This window comes from Pelodiscus sinensis, chromosome 2 (genome assembly GCF_052426305.1).
Source record: "Pelodiscus sinensis isolate ZL-2025 chromosome 2, ASM5242630v1, whole genome shotgun sequence".
Taxonomy (NCBI): domain Eukaryota; kingdom Metazoa; phylum Chordata; order Testudines; family Trionychidae; genus Pelodiscus; species Pelodiscus sinensis.
Genome location: NC_143053.1, coordinates 112522332 through 112540390, shown reverse-complemented (window position 1 = coordinate 112540390; position 18059 = coordinate 112522332).

Genomic DNA, 18059 nt, shown 5'->3' with positions numbered 1-18059 from the left:
ACTTCATCAAGGTAATATTAGGGTTGCAGGCAGGACCGGCTCGAGCAATTCCTGCGCCCCGGGCAGCGGGTGCACAACACATGCGCGGTCCCGCCCCCGGCATGCTGCGCACCTTACAGCTGCAATTGGGCGTGCGGCGCCCGTTACAGCTGCCATCAGGCGCCCCCTATAGGTTGGTGCCCCAGGCAGCTGCCCAGCTAGCCCCACCGCTTAATCCGGCCCTGGTTGCAGGCACATATCACTTCTTTGAGAGCATATTATTTTTCAGAAACAATGGCGCTAAAAGGAAAAATCTCAAAAGCTGGAAACTTAAGGGTGTGCGAATGCGACTGTTTTAAGGGGCGAGCAGAGCCATACTCATCTATTCCCTGGCACCTGAATGGGAGATAGGCAATTACGGATTGGGGATAACTAGACTCGGTGGTTCCTGTAAAGCAGGGGTGGGAAACCTCTGGCCCATGGACAGCATGTGCTTGATCAGGGTTAGCCACTGGTAGGTTGCAAGATGGTTTGTTTACTGTGCGTCCGCAGGCACAGAGCCCTGCAGCTCCCAGCTGGCATGCTTCAGCATTCCCAGCCAATGGGAGCTGTGGAAAGTGGTGGCCTGGCCTGCAGGTTCCCCACCCCTGCTGTAAAGGAAGAGCTGCAGGGCCAATAGGGAAAGAGGACTGAGAAATGTAATCTTTTATGCTGGGGCTGGCCCTGGTAGGAAAGGAAAGCAGGAAATCCAGAGGTCTGCTTGAGAGGCTAGGATAGTGGTGGGCAAATACCAGATCCATGAGGATTAGCCCCTGGCGGGCCCCCACAAGGTAATATTTACCTGTGCCTCCACAGGTATGGAGGATTGCAGCTTCCATTGGCAATGGATCACCGTTCCTGACTAATGGGAGTAGCAATCACCCATACCTGCAGAGGCCCAGGTACATATAGCGAGAATGACCCACCAGGCACTAACCCTGGTGAACCACTGCCATTTTATTACCCGCTCCTGGGCTAGGAGCCCATTCTGAGAGAGCTCCTCAGTAAGCAATGGGGAGGAGCTGTGTGGGCATGTGAAATCCTGGGGAGAGAGGACTGGAGGGTGCAGTTCCACAACAAAGGCTGCAAACAGGTAAAGGAAAGAACCAACCCATGGAACCTGGGAGAGATTCTAAGAACAGATGCTAGTTTCTTATCACAAGGTCCCTGGTGCAGCACACAGAGGAGAGGGCAGGCTTGGGTTCCATCATACTCCCCTCCTCACACCCCCCGACAGGAAGAGCGGTGGAAGCTTTGTGACTAAAGGGGCAAGGACTGTTGAGCCCATTTGGAAGTCAAAGATCTGAGTCATAGTCACTAAGGTCAGGTCCACCAAGGCAGTAAGGCCAGGGTTATGGGGCCTTAGGTGTCTAATGATACATTTACACACAGTGATTAAAAAATCCACCGCAATGAGTCTTAGAGCCCAAGTCAGATGACTTGGGCTCATGAGGTTTACTGCACAGTAAAGCTTAGCAGAGCCTGAGCTTGATTGCCCTGAATGCCCACACTTCAGTTTTACAGTCCCACTGCCAGAGCCTCTTGAGTCCAAGTCACTTGACCCAGGCTAGCTGGGATTAAATTTATGATGCCTGAGTAGCAGTTGACTGAGTGACATAGAAGGGGCTGCTATGCCATGCCCAGCCATCTAGAGCAGTGTTTCTCAACCAGTAGTACGAGTACCCTTAGGGGCACTTGAGAGATGTCTGGTGGGTACATCAGCACAACTGAAATTTGGAGAAAACTGAATTTTTGTTTTAAGTTTTACAGCACTTTATTTTTGTACTTTTTACACCGAGAAATTTCATCGCCCACCCAGCTACAATTAAGTTGTTTAAACAAATGTGTTGCAATAGTAGAAAAAAAAGTGTGTCTGAAAACTGTATGTACTGGAGAAGTTTATAGTTTTTTTTTTTTAAGGGGTACTCTATAAAAAAAAAAAGTTGAGAAACACTGATCTAGAGCACACCAGTCAGTGATGGAACCTTCTGTATTAACAAATCCAAAGTTAAGGTTTAACAACAATCTAGTGCAGGGGTGGACAAATACTGGTCCACAGATGGGATCCAGTTCCCCAGGGTTAGCCCCTGGCAGGCTGCTGCCACTAGATTTACCTGCAGTTCCACAGGTATGGGTGACTGTAGCTCCCATTGGCTTGGACTGGCAACCTGCGGCCAATGAGAACTTGAGGAAACAGTGTCCCAGACCACATCACTTCCCACAGCTCCCATCGGCCTGGAACAGAGATCTGCATCCAACAGGAGCTGCAATTGCCCATTCTTGCAGAGGTGCAGGTAAATATAATGGTGGCCCATCAGGGGTTAACCCTGGTGAACTGCCATTGTCCACCCCTGATTTAGCAGTTTAGGACAATTTAAAAAGCAGAAGTAAGAGTCCTATAAGAAAGTCCGTGTGACAGTGAAAATTACAAAGAATTGCTCAAATACTGAAAGATGATAAACATTCATTTCAGTAGGCTTCAGTTCATTTCAAGATTTCGTCATGTTACAGATATTAAATAATCCATTAAATTTTGATTTGTGTGGCCCAGTCTTCCCATAGACAGTCCCAATACAAAGGGCTTATTAACAACTAGGGTCATTTCTTTTGCCCAATAATATAATTCTCCAAACAACATTCTCCTCAGATATTTCACTAGTATTTCTTTTGCTTTTTTAAAGATTCCCTTTTCTCATCCAAATCTGGTCCAAGTAGTCCTCTCATTTCTTTCAATTAGACTGTAGTAAAATATACGAGGGGGTATATTCTGTAACCATTTTTCTTTACATTTTATTTTCTTTGTTTCCTCAGCCATTTCTCTCCCCTACACCTCTTCTGACAGCCTCAAAAATCTGTTTTACAACCCACCCTGGTATAATTAGCCCTTCATAATGTTAAGAATCATGGAGTCCTTTGTGCCATGCATTTCTGAGAATCGTAACACCAAAGTTGTCTAATCAGTCCCTGATTCTTCTATGTTGAATAAAACACTTTTATCCATAAAATAATCATTGTCTGAAACACATGTTGCATAAAACAATTCTATGAACTTGAATAATTTTACTTTGTCATTTTTCTAGTGCCCAGTAGACCACCACCACAGCAGGCAAAGTTATTTACTTGTATTGCTTTTCAAAGTGCTGAAAACTGCCATGGGTTGTTCTTGGACCACATCCAGGTGGCCTGCAGAGCTGTCTTGGTCACAATGGTGAAGCATGTCCATTTTCAGGAAATGGTGCTGTCTCCTACGTGTGACCTGCTGGACTAGTAAACTTAACAAAAAGAGCCTCTCTGTGCACCCTGTATGGCTGCTTAGTATCTTTTATTCTGTCTGTTTCTTTAATATGAATCCAACTGTGATCTAGTTTGTGAATTACACAGAAATTGCGGAGGAGTCAATATACAGGAAAGGACGGAACTGCAAAGCCAACTGAAGACTGTAGAAGGGAAGCTAATGTAGCTAATAACACATTGAACTGGAATCTAAGAGATTGAGGTTCATTTCCTGGTTTTGCCACAGACTTAGTTGTGTGACTTTTGGCAAGTCATGTCTATCAGTGCCTCAGTTCTCCATCTGTATAGTTTGTCTTTCTCCCGTTGTTTGTCTGCATTGTCCATTAGACTGTAAACTGTTCAGGGTGGTGTTCTTTTACTAATGTTTATGACGTACCACAAAATAGGGCAGCTCAGTTGATGCCTATATAGCTATTTAGATACAGGCTGAACCTCTCTAGTCTGGCACCCTCAGGATTGAACCAGAGAATTTGCCAAATGACGAGAGGCCAGTGTTGTCTAGTGGCATTACCAACACTTCCACTTCTTACTGGGACCTTACAAGTCATTTAGGGGTAAATTAGAACTAAATAACAGCAGAGAACACAGAGCCAGGACTAGTGTCTGTAAAACTTTGTGGGTCTGCCAGAAACATCTGGCTAACGAAAACCATTCCAGACTACGGATGTTGCTGGACCAAAGAGTGCTGTACTAGAGAGGTTCAACCTGTAGCCTATAATTTAAGAAGAGTAGTAGGCAAGCGATACTACAGGTATTTAATAAATGTGACCTGTCATTATCAAGAATAGCAGGAAATAGCACAAACTGGAATTGTGTTGCAGAGAACTGTAGGAACACTTTTCTTTTTAAAGCAATTAATCTGAAGTAAAACCTTGGCTTCAGACTGACCTGAATTTTAGGTATGTTTGAGGTCTGAAAGCATGTCTGGATCCAAATTTTGCAAAAGGCCCTTCTTTTTCAAAATATCCTGAACTGCATGGCTTAGGTCCATCTGTAACTTCAATCAATATGTTCCTTTCTTTCACACAGCACTTCTCCACAAAGGCATTCCATTTTGAACAATGCCCACATCTCAAACAGCAAAACACTCATTGAGTTTCATCTTTGGTTTTATGTCAAAATGTGTGAAACTTGCAAATGGGTTCAATACAGTGGTGTAAACCAGCTCAGATCTGCCCAAAATTGAGCACAGACTCAGGCTATGTCTAGACTGCAAGCCTCTTTCGAAAGAGAGCATCTAGACTGCACGCGGAACTTTCGAAAGAGCAAGCCGCTTTTTCGAAAGAAAGCACCCAGTGAGTCTGGATGCTCTCTTTCGAAGAAGCCCTATTTACATTCAAGAACGCCTTCTTTCGAAAGAAGCACTTTCGAAAGAAGGCGTTCTTCCTCGTGAAATGAGGTTTACCGCCGTCGAAAGAAAAGCCGCGTTCTTTCGATTTAATTTCGAAAGAACGCGGCTGCAGTCTAGACGCAGGTGAAGTTTTTTCGGAAAAAGGCTACTTTTCCCGAAAAAAAACCCTGAGTCTGGACACAGCCTCAGTCCTAAAAATGAATGCCTTTTAATGGACGTGGGGTTTTGGCTTGCTCATGTTGCACCGTGCCGTTGGGCACACTTTCCTTTGTGGGAAAGCATCAACTTAGAATGCTCTCTATTTCGATGTGATGATGTGGCAGCTTAACAGATCAGGACAGAGGATATATTAGAGGGGATTTGTACAAAATCTTAAAGCATGTTTTGAACCTATGAAATCTAGTAAAATTATGAAACGCACTTTTTGCTTTATCCTATATTTGAGAGGAGCTATGGGAATTTGCAAAGAGGTTAACAGCCAGAGAAAGGTATAATACTGAGTTGCACTATTTGAAGGCCACAAATGTTTTTACATTTCAGGGACTAATAACAAAAGACGTTTAAGCCTATGTGCCAGTTCCCCAGTGCTTTGTATGTAATGTCGTTATTTATATTGGTGCAAAGTAGATGTCAAATGCTACTATTAATTTTTGTAGTATCTTACACCCATTTTATACAGGCCTTACACTTGAATAAGAGTAAAAACTACTGAATATCAGGTCCAGTAAGTCACACTGAGACCAATCTGGGAGTAGTGAAAAACAATCTCAGAAGCAATTGCTCATTGGCTCAAGGTGTGTGAACAGATGCGTTCAGAAGAAATATGCTGTATAAGCTTTGTTGCTGCTTTTATCAATTCCTATGGAAGGAACCACATGTAAGTAAATACAGAGTAAGAAAGAATATATTGAATCTGTGTCTACTAACTCCTCATTATTTCCTTCTCGTACTTGATCAAACCATTGTGGCAAGTGGCAAATGTGTTGGTCAAATTATTATTAATATTTAACTGATATTGTATAGACCAACTTTTCCACAATCTGCATCTAATAACATTTGAAACTATAAGGTTATAAGCAATTAATTTGGCTATATGCTTTTTTTATGCATCTCCTATTTTTATTATTTAAATTCTTGTTTGTATAGTACACACCCACATTTTCTACATCTAAAAGAAACATTAGAATCTTGCTAAGGAAGCTATAGCAACTAATTTTATAAATCAGGAGACATTTTGAAGAGAATTTTGAAAGTGAATTTTCTCTTAAAATCATGTATCTGGATTCTCTTAGAATTATGCAGTTCAGTTTTTAGTTATGGGTTTCTCATCAGTACTTTCTATTTTACTAAGGTAGTCTTTAAAGTAAGAACCATAAGAACCTGCAAGTTTCAGGAAAGAGGAGAAAAAAGTATTATTAATTTAATCACACTCATACCATTACTAGCCTGAACACATCTGGTCATGGTTCAAATGGAAAGGAGTAAACAACCTGAGTATAAAATAATTATTTTTTACAAAATAGTAAGCATTAAACACTTCCATTTTGCTTTAAGGAAACCTCACAAAAATAGAGGTCAGAGTCTTCTCTGTTATACCAATGCAATTCCATTGATTCCATAAGATCAGCAAGGCCATATGGCTGTAAGTGACAAGAAAATTTGGCCCAAAATGCAAAGAGAATAACCGACAGTACAAATGTCATTTCTTTGGTTCAAAAGCAAAATACCATGAAAAGTTTTTCTTCCTCATCAAGAATGTTATTTCTTGAACCAAGTAAAGGTTTAATTAGAAATGTGTATCAGCTTTTGCAAGGGCTTGGTTTGCCACAAATCCACTCTCTACTTCTTGAAATTACACTGCTCAGTGAAGGGTCCTGACTGCAAGGCAGGTTTTCTATAGGGAGGTGAATGTCGCCCTGGGCAAAGGTATTATTTAGATGTACGCAAGAGGAGATCCATTGCTAAGGAAGAAGCACAACTCAGGGAAAGGAGAACCTGATGTAGGGATAGATGGAGGCAATTATCTGTCTGCTTTCAAATGAGGAAAAGTTTCCTCAAACATTTTGTGTTGGGTTGGATCACAGAGATCCCTGGGAGACTGTTATCAGAAGTATTGATCATACTATTGAGCCCACCTTCCTGCTCTCTGGGGCACCTAAATACCTTGTCCTGATGGGCCAGAAGCTCTGGTCTCCACCAGCAAAGACACAGAGTTAAGATAACCACCCCCCCCCCCCCCACCACCACCACCAAATGTAAGGGGACTGTTAGCCCCTTACTAAAACTCAGTGGGAGTTTTTGGTTGGCCAGCTCCCAGTACCAAAAGGGAAAGGGTTCATGTGAAATCAGGGCCCTGAGACTGACGGACCCCAGGGACAATGGGAAGAAGCCAACACTCCAGGTCAGCCTGATTGACAGGTTGGACAGGCCAATGAGGGAATTAGGAAGCCAGGTCCTGTCCTCTGTGTCCTGGGATTTTCTGGATTTGAGTCAAAGGGGGAGAGAGCTAAGAAGAGTAGCAAGGGGGTTCAGGCTGTACTGAGGAGCAGACCTGCAGTGACTGAGCCAGGGGCCCATACAGCCCACCGAGCGCAGACCCTGTGCTAAGAAGCAGACTTGCAGTGACCGGAGTCAGAGACACAGCCCAAGGAGTACAACCTGTGCTAAGAAGCAGACCTGCAGCAACAGAGCCAGACACACACAGCCCAAGGACTGCAAACTGCCCTGAGAGGCAGACTTGCAGTGCCCAGAGCCAAAGGGGTCGGAGGAGCAATGCTAGGGTCTGGAGGCTGGCAAAACAACATAGTCTGCAGCTGGGTGTGGTGAGCAGGTGGGACCAGCGAAGGGGGGAAAAGAGGCTCTGGGCAGGGACACGCCACCAGCCAAGAGGTTCTGCAGGCCAGACTTGGAGAGGGATTGTAACTCCAACTGGGAGAGGGGTCCTGCCACCTAGAGCCTGAAGTCATGTGGTCACTGCCAAGGCAAGTATGTCCAACTGCAGCTCCCCCCCCCCCCCCCCCCCCCAGCACAGCCAGGGCCTGAGAGAGAACCCTGGGACCTATAAGGAACAGACTGTGGACTGTCCTTACACTCGGAAGACTGCTGTTTATGATGTCCCTGTACTACAGAGCAGGGCTATGTGTTCTCTTTTAACCTCTCTCATTTTTTCCTTATTCTTTTCTTTTTAATCAGTTGCTGTGTATTAAATTGTATTTGCTTTGAACTGTATGTAATGATCACTGGGTCAAGAAAGCTTCCAGTGTGAAGAGAGCACTCTGGAGTGGGGACACCCTAGCCCCTGCCCTAAGTGACTACAAGGTCGGGGATTAAGCCCCAGAAAACCTGGGCCCAGCCTTGTTGGGATTTCAAGGACGCTGCTACTTAGGAGAATGGAAGGTGCTTTACAGGGTCAGGGAGGCCTTTGGGTAAAAGAAGTGAGAACAGGGACTCAGATCCTTTCTATCCTTTCACCAGCGTAGTATAGAAGCCAGGAAAGTTCCCCACAATAATGGGACCATTCCCCTGCTTACATGAAAAGCAACACAGACACTGAACCAGGAACCAGCTCAGCCATGCAAGAGCTCAGTATAGGGCTTTGATAGCATCCATGAACACAACTCTAAAAAAGAACCAAAATCTCAAACAAATCCATTTTACTCTGTATAAAAGTCATACCCACAGAAAGCTCATAAGGCTCACTCTCTTTAGCAGTGAAAGAGATATGCACCATGGTTGTTTCCCCTAAGTAACAATTATTTACAGTGGGCTTGATAATAAACAAAAGTGTTTAATTATAAAAAGTAGGATTTAAATGATTGCAAGTAAAACAGACAGATCAAAGTAAGTTACTAAGCCAAAAATAAAATGAAACAAAACATGCCAGGTAATCCTAATATGCTAAGAAACTTGTTACATGCAAATTCTTACCCTAATTCCAGTACTCTTTCACAAGATAGGCATCCTCCTAGCTTGAGCCTGATCCTCCCCCTCCATTCAGTCTTCGATGTTTCCAGCAGGCATCTTGGGTGATAAGTGGGAGTTTTCTGGCATCTGGCAACTGCCCCTGTTGGTTTGTTTCCCCCTTTTTATCCCGTTTGCCCCAGGCGGGAAGTCTGTGTTCAGATTAAATTTTTCTCATGTTGAATGGAAAAGTACAAGAATCAAAATGGGTTCCAGCATCTGGTGGCCTGACCACATGTCCTGGCATGACCAGCCACAATCCAGGCTTACAGGAAAAACAAGACTTGAATACCGAGTAATTATGTTTCCAGTGTATCACTAATGGCTCTCACTAGCACATCTGGATTTATAAGCAGAGACATACTTCCCATTTTTAACTTCACATACAAGAATACATGTACAGAAATAGAGTTTACACATTCAGCAGATTGTAACCTTAAAATTATGTCATATGATGCATTTTGCCTAAAGTGTCTTTGAGTAATGCAGATTCATATTCATAAAGCAATGAAGCATGGGGGACATGACACATTTATCTTCCTATCTGGTTAGCAAAACAAGAGCAGGGAAATGGGTATTAGTTGGAAGGGGTCTTATTCTCCCTACTTGTATTATCTGTGTTACAGGAGTGGGGGGAAAGTAAGACACATCCCCTGTTGGTACAAATCCTTAGCAGGGGAGTTGTCTTGCTTTCCCCAGTAGTAGAAAAGAGTAATAAAACTGGTAGAGCTGTTTGGAAAATGCAGGAGGAGGAAGAAGGGAGAACCAGGTGTGAGAAAGGGGGATCTTTTTCACAGAGCACTAACAAAAAATATTTATTTTGTCAAAATTTTCTGTGGAAAATGTGTGGTGCATTTTGTAATTTGTTTTTTGAGCAACATATTAAATTGAAATAGTTTGGCATTTCTTGTTTTTTACTGACTATTGCAATTGTATGTGGAAAGCAGATCCTCTTTGCTGAGAATGTCATGAAATCAAAAGCCCAATCCTCTGTTAAAAAGTTGCAATGAAAAACTTTCAACCATCTCTCGAGAATATATCTAAGGCCTCATAGGGATATTTGGAAGTTTAGTTTTAGTTAATATCTTGAGTGCTTCCAGGATGTGAAGTGCTGTAACTTACAACTAGTATTATATACTGATAGGACTACTGTCTGCACCATTGTTTAATGCAGCCAGACACTGAGATAATCAAGTAAGACACATTTCAAATGTTACAGTTCTAGAGATTTTATGGGTTGCTCACTCAGGCGGAGCTTTGGCTAGCACATTTTGAACAAACCCTGAATGAGACTTAGGGTACGTCTACACAGCAACATTATTTTGAAATAACTTGCTTTACATCGATTAGCAGATAGACGCAGCAACAAGAAATTCACATGCCCAATGCAGAATCTGTCCCAGCAATGATAACTATGTGAGTTCAAATACTTTTGTCTTTAAACTCTCCATTGGGTGCACATCTTGTTCTAGTAATTCTTTATAATCCAGTATAGGTTTCTAATGTCAACTAAGCAGCCCTTGGAAGTCAAATAGCTTCCTAGTAACGATCATGGGCTTGAGGTTTGATTATCTTCTGCCAGTGTCATGACTTAAAGCGATCATTTATCCTTTAATAGCTGCCACAGAGATTAACCATATGCAACAGCATCTTCGGAGCAAGCATTGTAATCACTTTAAATCTCTGTGGCCCATAATTTCTCCTGTTACATCCTGGAATCACTCTTTCAAAGACTAAATCTGCCCTTTCACACCACTGAGAGATCAGTTTCAGTACAGCCATCTGATCTTAGTGAAGCAGCTTAGTTGTACTGTTCAGAAAATACTCTATCCTTCTTGCTTCTCAGGTCCTCCACCAGAGGAAGGGCAAGTGAGCCTAATGTGGTATTGCACACTCAAAAGAACACAACAGCAATTGAAACTGGCTTCCTGGGTTACTGGTCTGCTAGTTGTGTAGTAATTTACATCTCAGGCTCTCATTTTGACTTGTAGACGTTAATGAATTTGACCTTAAATAATGCATTGTGGTGGGTAAATATGTTCCCAGGTGAGGAAATGGAGGCCTATTAAAGTACAGGGTGAAATGTATAGCATTACACTGTAGCATCACATTGGGGTAGCGTTCTGGGGGAGTGCGACCAACTGCATCTCTTTTTAAAAATGTGCAGTGTGTGTTGCTGCTTTGGATCACTGGCTCCACAGCGTGGGGCAGAAGTGTCACGATGCCATGTAGACAGCTGTGCATAGTGCTGCTAAGCATGCTGAGCCCTTGAACTATTTATGTATGACCAATTCCTGCACTAAGTATTGAAAGGACCAAAAAATGGAGAGCATGCACAGGGCAGCTTCCCTCTTTGTTTCTAGCTTCTATATGTAAAGGCAATCCGCTCCTAAGTCACTGGCACATAGGGAACCTCTGCTAGAGTAAATAGAACTCACATCTCCTGGCTTCTAGTTTTGTGCCATGACCACATGACTAGCTCATTGAAGGGGAAAGGATAATAGGCTTGGATGGAAGATTGCATGGGGGAAAGAAGGGATTAAAGCAGAACTATTAGTTGAGGAAAGCTTCCAAGAAAGCTGCCCAGTGAGACCATTCAGCTCAAGGCTGTGCAATGCAAAGCGAAAAGAGTAAGATTTTTCTCCAGATTAGGGCAGAGAAATTTGTCCTTTGAACTAATTTATAGAGGCCCTAACACATACTTCAGAGTAATCCAGAAATAGTTTACCCCATCGATGGTGAGGAAAATCTTTTGCCAAGAAACTGCAATCCTATTTTTCATGCCCACTGATTTTTAGAAAGCAAGCTTAGCAGGCCCTTTGTACTAGGCCCATCTTCTAATGGGAGAGAATTAGTAGGATCAGATTTCTTTGTACTTTGGTTTGAAAAGCAATCAAACAGGGCAATATGAGGATTTAAATATAGTAATGCAGGAAAACTGCAACAGGTAAGGACAGAGTCCTATAATATATTTAACCCCCACTCTTCCAGAAATAAACAAGAGCAAAACAAGCAAAGCATACCCATATCTCTAATTCCTTGAGGCACACTAAGCTGAAAACTGTATAATGAATCCTGCTTAGTCTGAGCTATCAGAGCTGAAAGTAGTATGGACTTTCAAAAGTCTTGGACTTACATAAGAACATAATAAACCATATTACAGGAGGAATCTCATTTTGGAGACCCACATTGCTTTTTTTAGCCTTTTTTTTTAGAATTTCCAAAAACTTTCCTTTTCACTTTCTCAGCTTTGGTAGTACAGATTGAACCTCTCTAATTCAGCACCCTTGGGACCTGACCAGTGCCAAACCAGACAATTGGGTGGACCAAGGGAGATCAATATTGTCTAGCAGCATTACCAAAACTTCCACTGCTTATTGGGCTCTTAGAAGACATTTAAGGGTAAATTAGAGCTAAATAACAGCACAGAACACTGACAACCAAGACTGGTGGCTGTAAACAAACTTTATGGGACTGTGAGAAATCTGGCCACACCCATGATAAAGAGACAGCTGGCTAATTGAAATCATGCTATACTACGGATGTTGCTGAGCCATGGATGGTTCTGGACTAGAGAAGTTCAACCTGTATATGAATGAAGTGTTTTGCTGTGTGGATAAATACTAATCTGGAAAAAGGAGAGATAAGGACCACGTGTGCATGTGTGGTTTCCATTCCCTTCTATTCCTCCTATTTTGCAAAGTAGAGAAGAGCAAGAGTTATTGGCTATCAATTGGGGAGCATAAAAATAGGCTGTCATCTCCATGGGATTTCAGAGTTATCTCAGGAGTGGGGAGGGATGGAGTGAAGAGACAGCCATTTTCCATAGCATGCTTCCCTCCAGGGAGTGGATATTGGAGCAGATGTTTGTCTAACAGCATTCACTTAGACTTCTACCTTTCATTGCCTGAAGAACAGGTTTTGCACTTAGGAGGTGACTGGCCAATACCAGTGTTGATGCTGCAAGACTCATGTTTGCAAGGGAAAGGGGACAATCACAAGTTAAATATGAAGGAGCTCATTTTCTCCAGGACCTAGTCTAGAACATCCCTCCCCCATCCACCCTCAGTCCGTATCAGCCAGCTGCACTATAATCCGGTTCTGCCACAAGCAAGCTGAACTATAGAAATGGCCCTGTGGCTGGGTCTTCCTGATGGGGTGGCCTAGTGGTTAGGTCCCAGAATTAGCCAGCAGAAAAGGGGTGCAGAAGTCTGACACCGGTGCCCTGCCTAGAAACTCCAGCCCACTATATGACTATGTCTACACTGTGCCTGTTTTGCGCAAGAAATATGCAAATGAGGTGAAGCATGGACTATCGCTGTGCCTCATTTGCATACTTAATGAGGCTCAGTTTTTGCACAAGAGGCTTTTGTGCAAGAGCCTTGGTTCTGCAATTTTTTCAGGAAGAACGGCTCTTGTGCAAGACGGGGATTTTGCACAAAAAGGGGCCCTGTAGATGGCTCCTTTTTGTGCAAAAGCCTCTTGTGAAAAAATGGAGCCTCATTAATTATTCAAATGAGGCAGGGTGATAGTCTACACTTTGCCTCATTTGCATATTTTTTGTGCAAAACAGGGGCAGCAGAGACATAGTCTTAGAGTATAGTCCTTGAGTTTGGGGCATAGCCCCAATAGTCCAGATTTTCCCCATAGCTAGGGTTCTAGCAGGTAGGGTCTTTATCCCAGGGTGTGGGATTGGAAGCTTACTTGCTCCTGTGGCTGACCTGTGGATGGGCTTTGGTTCCTGTTCTGCAGAACCACACTCCTGTCTTCTTGCTGGTCAGCAGCTAACTGAGCCATGTTCCTTCCTTTTATCCTCCTTCCAAACCTGGCATTGGCTACAGGTAAAGTGGGATAGGGCTAGCTGAGCCAAAAGGCTTTGTGTAACCCCTGTAATGCCAGGCCCTCCTCTCTTTACTCCCTCACAGGCCCCAGCAAAAGAACAATGGGAAATGGGTAGCTTCAGTCTCAAAATAGTATATGCAAGTACATGGCTCATCTCTTCTCAGTATACAGTGTGTTATCTCCCCATGCATTAAGATAAGAATACTCCCAGTATATGTTACTATCCCCCACCTGCATGACTGGGAGAGATGGTTTACTTTTCATGTAACTGACTGAAAAGTATCCACAGCATTTTTCTAAAGGATGTCTATAGAAATTAAATGCATCACTACTATGTCACTCTTCAAATTTATTTTAGAAACTAAAACTACTTTCCTTATGGCCTACGCTACTACTGCCTTGTTATAAAAATAAAACAAAACAACTTTTATGGAGGAAAATTTTAAAATAAAATGTAATAAAAAATGCTACATAATCCATTTCTTACTTAGGATCAGGTTAATAGTCAAACAACTTGGCTAACGGTGTTGGCTGGGGAGTCCTCCGTAGTGTATATTGGAAAGGATAACCATATTTCTAAGCACGTCTCCTCTTTGTGTGTCCAACTATAACTAAAATGTTGTACAATTTATCCCCACCTTCCACCTGATTAGTGTCCTTGAGTGCTAATGTGTTCTAGCTATGTGCCTGATCCAAAATCTTAGTCCTACCGTCTCTGGACCCTGAAATACACAGAACTCAGATACAGTCTGGCTACGTCTAGACTGGCATGATTTTCTGGAAATGCTTTTTCCGTTAAAAGCATTTTCAGAACAGAGCGTCTAAATTGGCATGGACGCTTTTCTGCAAAAGCACTTTTTGCGGAAAAGCGTCCGTGCCAATCTAGATGCGCTTTTCCGCAAAAAAGCCCCAATCGCCATTTTCGCGATCAGGGCTTTTTTGCGGAAAACAAATGTGGGCTGTCTATACTGGCCCTTCTGCACAAAAGTTTTGCGCAAAAGGACTTTTGCCTGAACGGGAGCAGCATAGTATTTCCACAAAAACACTGACAATCTTACATGAGATTGTCAGTGCTTTTGTGGAAATTCAAGCGGCCAGTGTAGACGGTTAGCAAGTTTTTCTGGAAAAGTGGCTGATTTTCTGGAAAAACTGGCCAGTCTAGACACAGCCTCTGAGCTAAAATATTCTGATCTATCACTATGCAGCATAGAACAATAACTTCATAATGGCAAAGAAAATGCAAAAGTATTAATTTTGAGACCAATTCTGATTGTATACTAGTACATAGCAATAATAGCTCCACTGGAGTCTGTTTTCTTCAAATGTGTCATCTGGCATAAGTATACTTGTGAAGAATCAAGATTTCAGATTTAGAAATAAAAAAGATAAACTAGTTAGGAACAGAACTTTCTGTTGAGAACTACCCTTTGGCTGTGAAGTGTCTGTTAAAAAAAAAAAAAAAAAAAAAAAACCCAAAATGGTTACATTGTAAAATAATTGATACGACTTGTTTGGCAATATAGGAATTTAACCTTAGGACTTTGACCTTTGACAAGAACACTTCATCATTGCTAGCTCTCAAAGACATAAATCAGTTTTTTCTAAAAGTGTCCTAGTATTCATTTATTAGCACTCTCATTTCCTATCATAGCATAGTCCGCTATCTTTCAAACTAGGTCATCTTGAGTCAGCACATTAGAAAAAAATAATCAGAATATGAATTTAGTTCGTCTATAATCTGCAAAATCCAGCTCTGATTCCAGGCTGTCAGTCTCCCACAATGAGGATTTGTGTTTAAATATCTGGAGCATTGGATTGTCCCATTGTAAAGATAGGATTTGCACTCAAATGTTCTCCTTCCCGGTACTCCAGGGGATAACATAATCTTCACTTGTGCCTCAGTATTTCTGGAGGTGATTTCCCTAGTTTGTTGCATCAAACCTTTGCCTTTCTTACAAAAAAAAATAAAATAAAAATAAAAAGAGAAAAAAAAGGAAAAACACTCCTTCTCCCACCTTGGTCTATATTTCATGCTAGCTTGAAGTTGGCTAATATGGCACATTATCCATATAAGCCAACTTATGGCTCATTTATATTTACTCTTTTCTTCGATGCTTACCACTGGTCACAGATCGTAAAAAAGAAATTTCATCCTCAGTCAAAAAAAAAATGCAAATAATCTGGCACGCCAGACCATAAAATAAATTACAATGTAAGACTCCAGCTGCAACACGTCATCCCTTCATTAAGACTAATATAGTCACATGCCTTCTATGATTAGATGCATGCACATCTAGACCACCAGAATGCTCAAGAGAATAGGAAGTATCTGCTTGGCAGACTCTGAATGCTTCTGTTTCTCAGCAATCCAAACATTTCATAGTAGGTCGTAATGTGCTGTACTTGCATGGCTCAGAGCGTACATCACAACACGTAGGGAGCTGCTGGCTGTATTGTAGCATCCAGCTTATCAACAGGAAAATGTCATAAACTGAGTGAGATTATAGCCTCCCCCATACCAATGTATTGCCAGTAATTGGTGTTTTTTCCCTTATATGGGGAAGTGGTTGGTGGGGACATTCTTTTACAATTAAACAGCAGTTCTCAACACCAAAACCACTTGCTTACGGCTTTTAGCATGATGTTATTGTAAACAAACAAATGGAGTCAGAAAAACAACTTTACTTTTCACACTTATTTTCAAATTGATTTCCCACCTTTGCAGCCTCAGCATCTAGTTCTGGATTTGAGACCAGGCCGGCTGATGTTCCTGCAAAAATGATATAACTACAGGTCAACCAAAGAGGAGGCTCTCAGCTATGAGTTGGCATGAAGTTTTGCCTAGGCCTTTGGGCTTGACGCTGAATCAGAGGAAACATTCTACCATCTTTGGATGAAATCTTATAACAATGACTAGAGTAAGATTTAGGCTGCATCTTCAGTGGAACTGGAACATACTCCATTTAGGACTTGAATTAGAGCAGAAGCCACAACTGGGGCTGGAGCTAGAGATTCAAATGCAAAGCCCCCAGGAAATTCCAAGGGTGAGATCTGAAGTTCATTATGCCTCCTCTCTGGTCACAGCCAAGAGGAAGAGAGTTGTAAGCAATGGGCACAGTTATGTACAGAAGTTACATGCTCATTACATGCCTAGGTTTCTTTGCTATAACCTGTAAATACTCTTAATTCTTTTTCCTAATTAATAAATCTATAGTTTATTACAGAACTGGTGACAGATGTTTCTCTGGGGTGACAGCTAAGGTACCAATTGATCTGGGATGAGTGACTAGGCCCTGGGACTGGAAGCAATCTGAATATTTTGTGTGTGTTGGTGTCAGTGACCAAGTCCAGCTTGTCTGGGTGGCAAGATAGACTGGAGAGCCTGAGGGGGTGATCGGTGATTTCATGGTAAGGCTGTTACTCTAGGAGTTCACATTTTTTGTTAAGTTGATGACATCTAATTATAGAACACTAGAAGACTTACTCAGTGTTGCCACACGGCCCACCCACTGGCTTCTCCCTAGGACTGGCCCAGGGCACCAGTGGGCCACATAGACTGCCCACTGGCTTCTTTTCAGAACCAACCCGGGATGGTGGGGTGGCCCACACAGGCCGCCCACTGGCTTCTCCCTGTGGCTGACCCGGGAGGCATGGTGGTGGTGGTGGGGGAGGGGGGGGCTGGGGCACTTGCTGCCCCATTGTGGTCATTTGTGAGTATAACTGTCCCTTGCACTTGCTGCCCCCTGTGGTTATTCTTGAGTATAACTGATCCTGCTCTCATACCCCTCCCCTTCCATTTGATGCAACACAATCCCATTCCACGCACATTCCATTGTCCTGATACAACAAAACCAGACCTTGCTTTCACTTATGATAAGAGGAAGCTGCATACCAAATTTGGTGGTCCTAGCTCTTACGGCTTAGGAGGAGCTCTTGAACAAATGAATTCGCAGATGGACAGACAGACACACAGACAGACAGATGCACAAACTTTCTAAAATACATAGTCAATATCACAAGCTAGGAATAACTGCCCTCAGTTTGATAGTCTGTCGTGAGGTTGGCACACTGAGACATGAGCCATTCCACACAGGGTGCATATGTGAGACATAAAAAGAATGTCAAATGCGAGATACAGGAGATAATTATCCTGCTCTTCTCAGTACTGGTGAGACCTAAGTTGGAGTACTGGGTCCAGCCTATCCTCAGGTTTCACTCCCAGGTATGTGGCAACTGGATAGAATGGCAGTGGTCATACAGATTGAAATGAGGTGATAGTGGCAAAATAGTTGCTTATGTCATGTGAAGTAGTTGCAACTGCCTTATTTTGACCAGTTGTGTAGTTAAACTATCCACCTCTAGGCAGAGATTGCCTTTAATCATGTGGGGGTAGGTTCCAGTGTCAGCACAACAGATGTAATTGGCATACACATACTTCTTGGCCTGAATGTGAGGATGTTCATATGTGCATATATTGTATACTGTATTAGGAAAATCCCAACTGACCTTTTCTGGAAGGCCTTTGTGGAGGTATTGAAGGCAACTGATTTTTCTCCCTGACTTCCAGGATGAAGCTTTGGTTGCTGCTCAATGC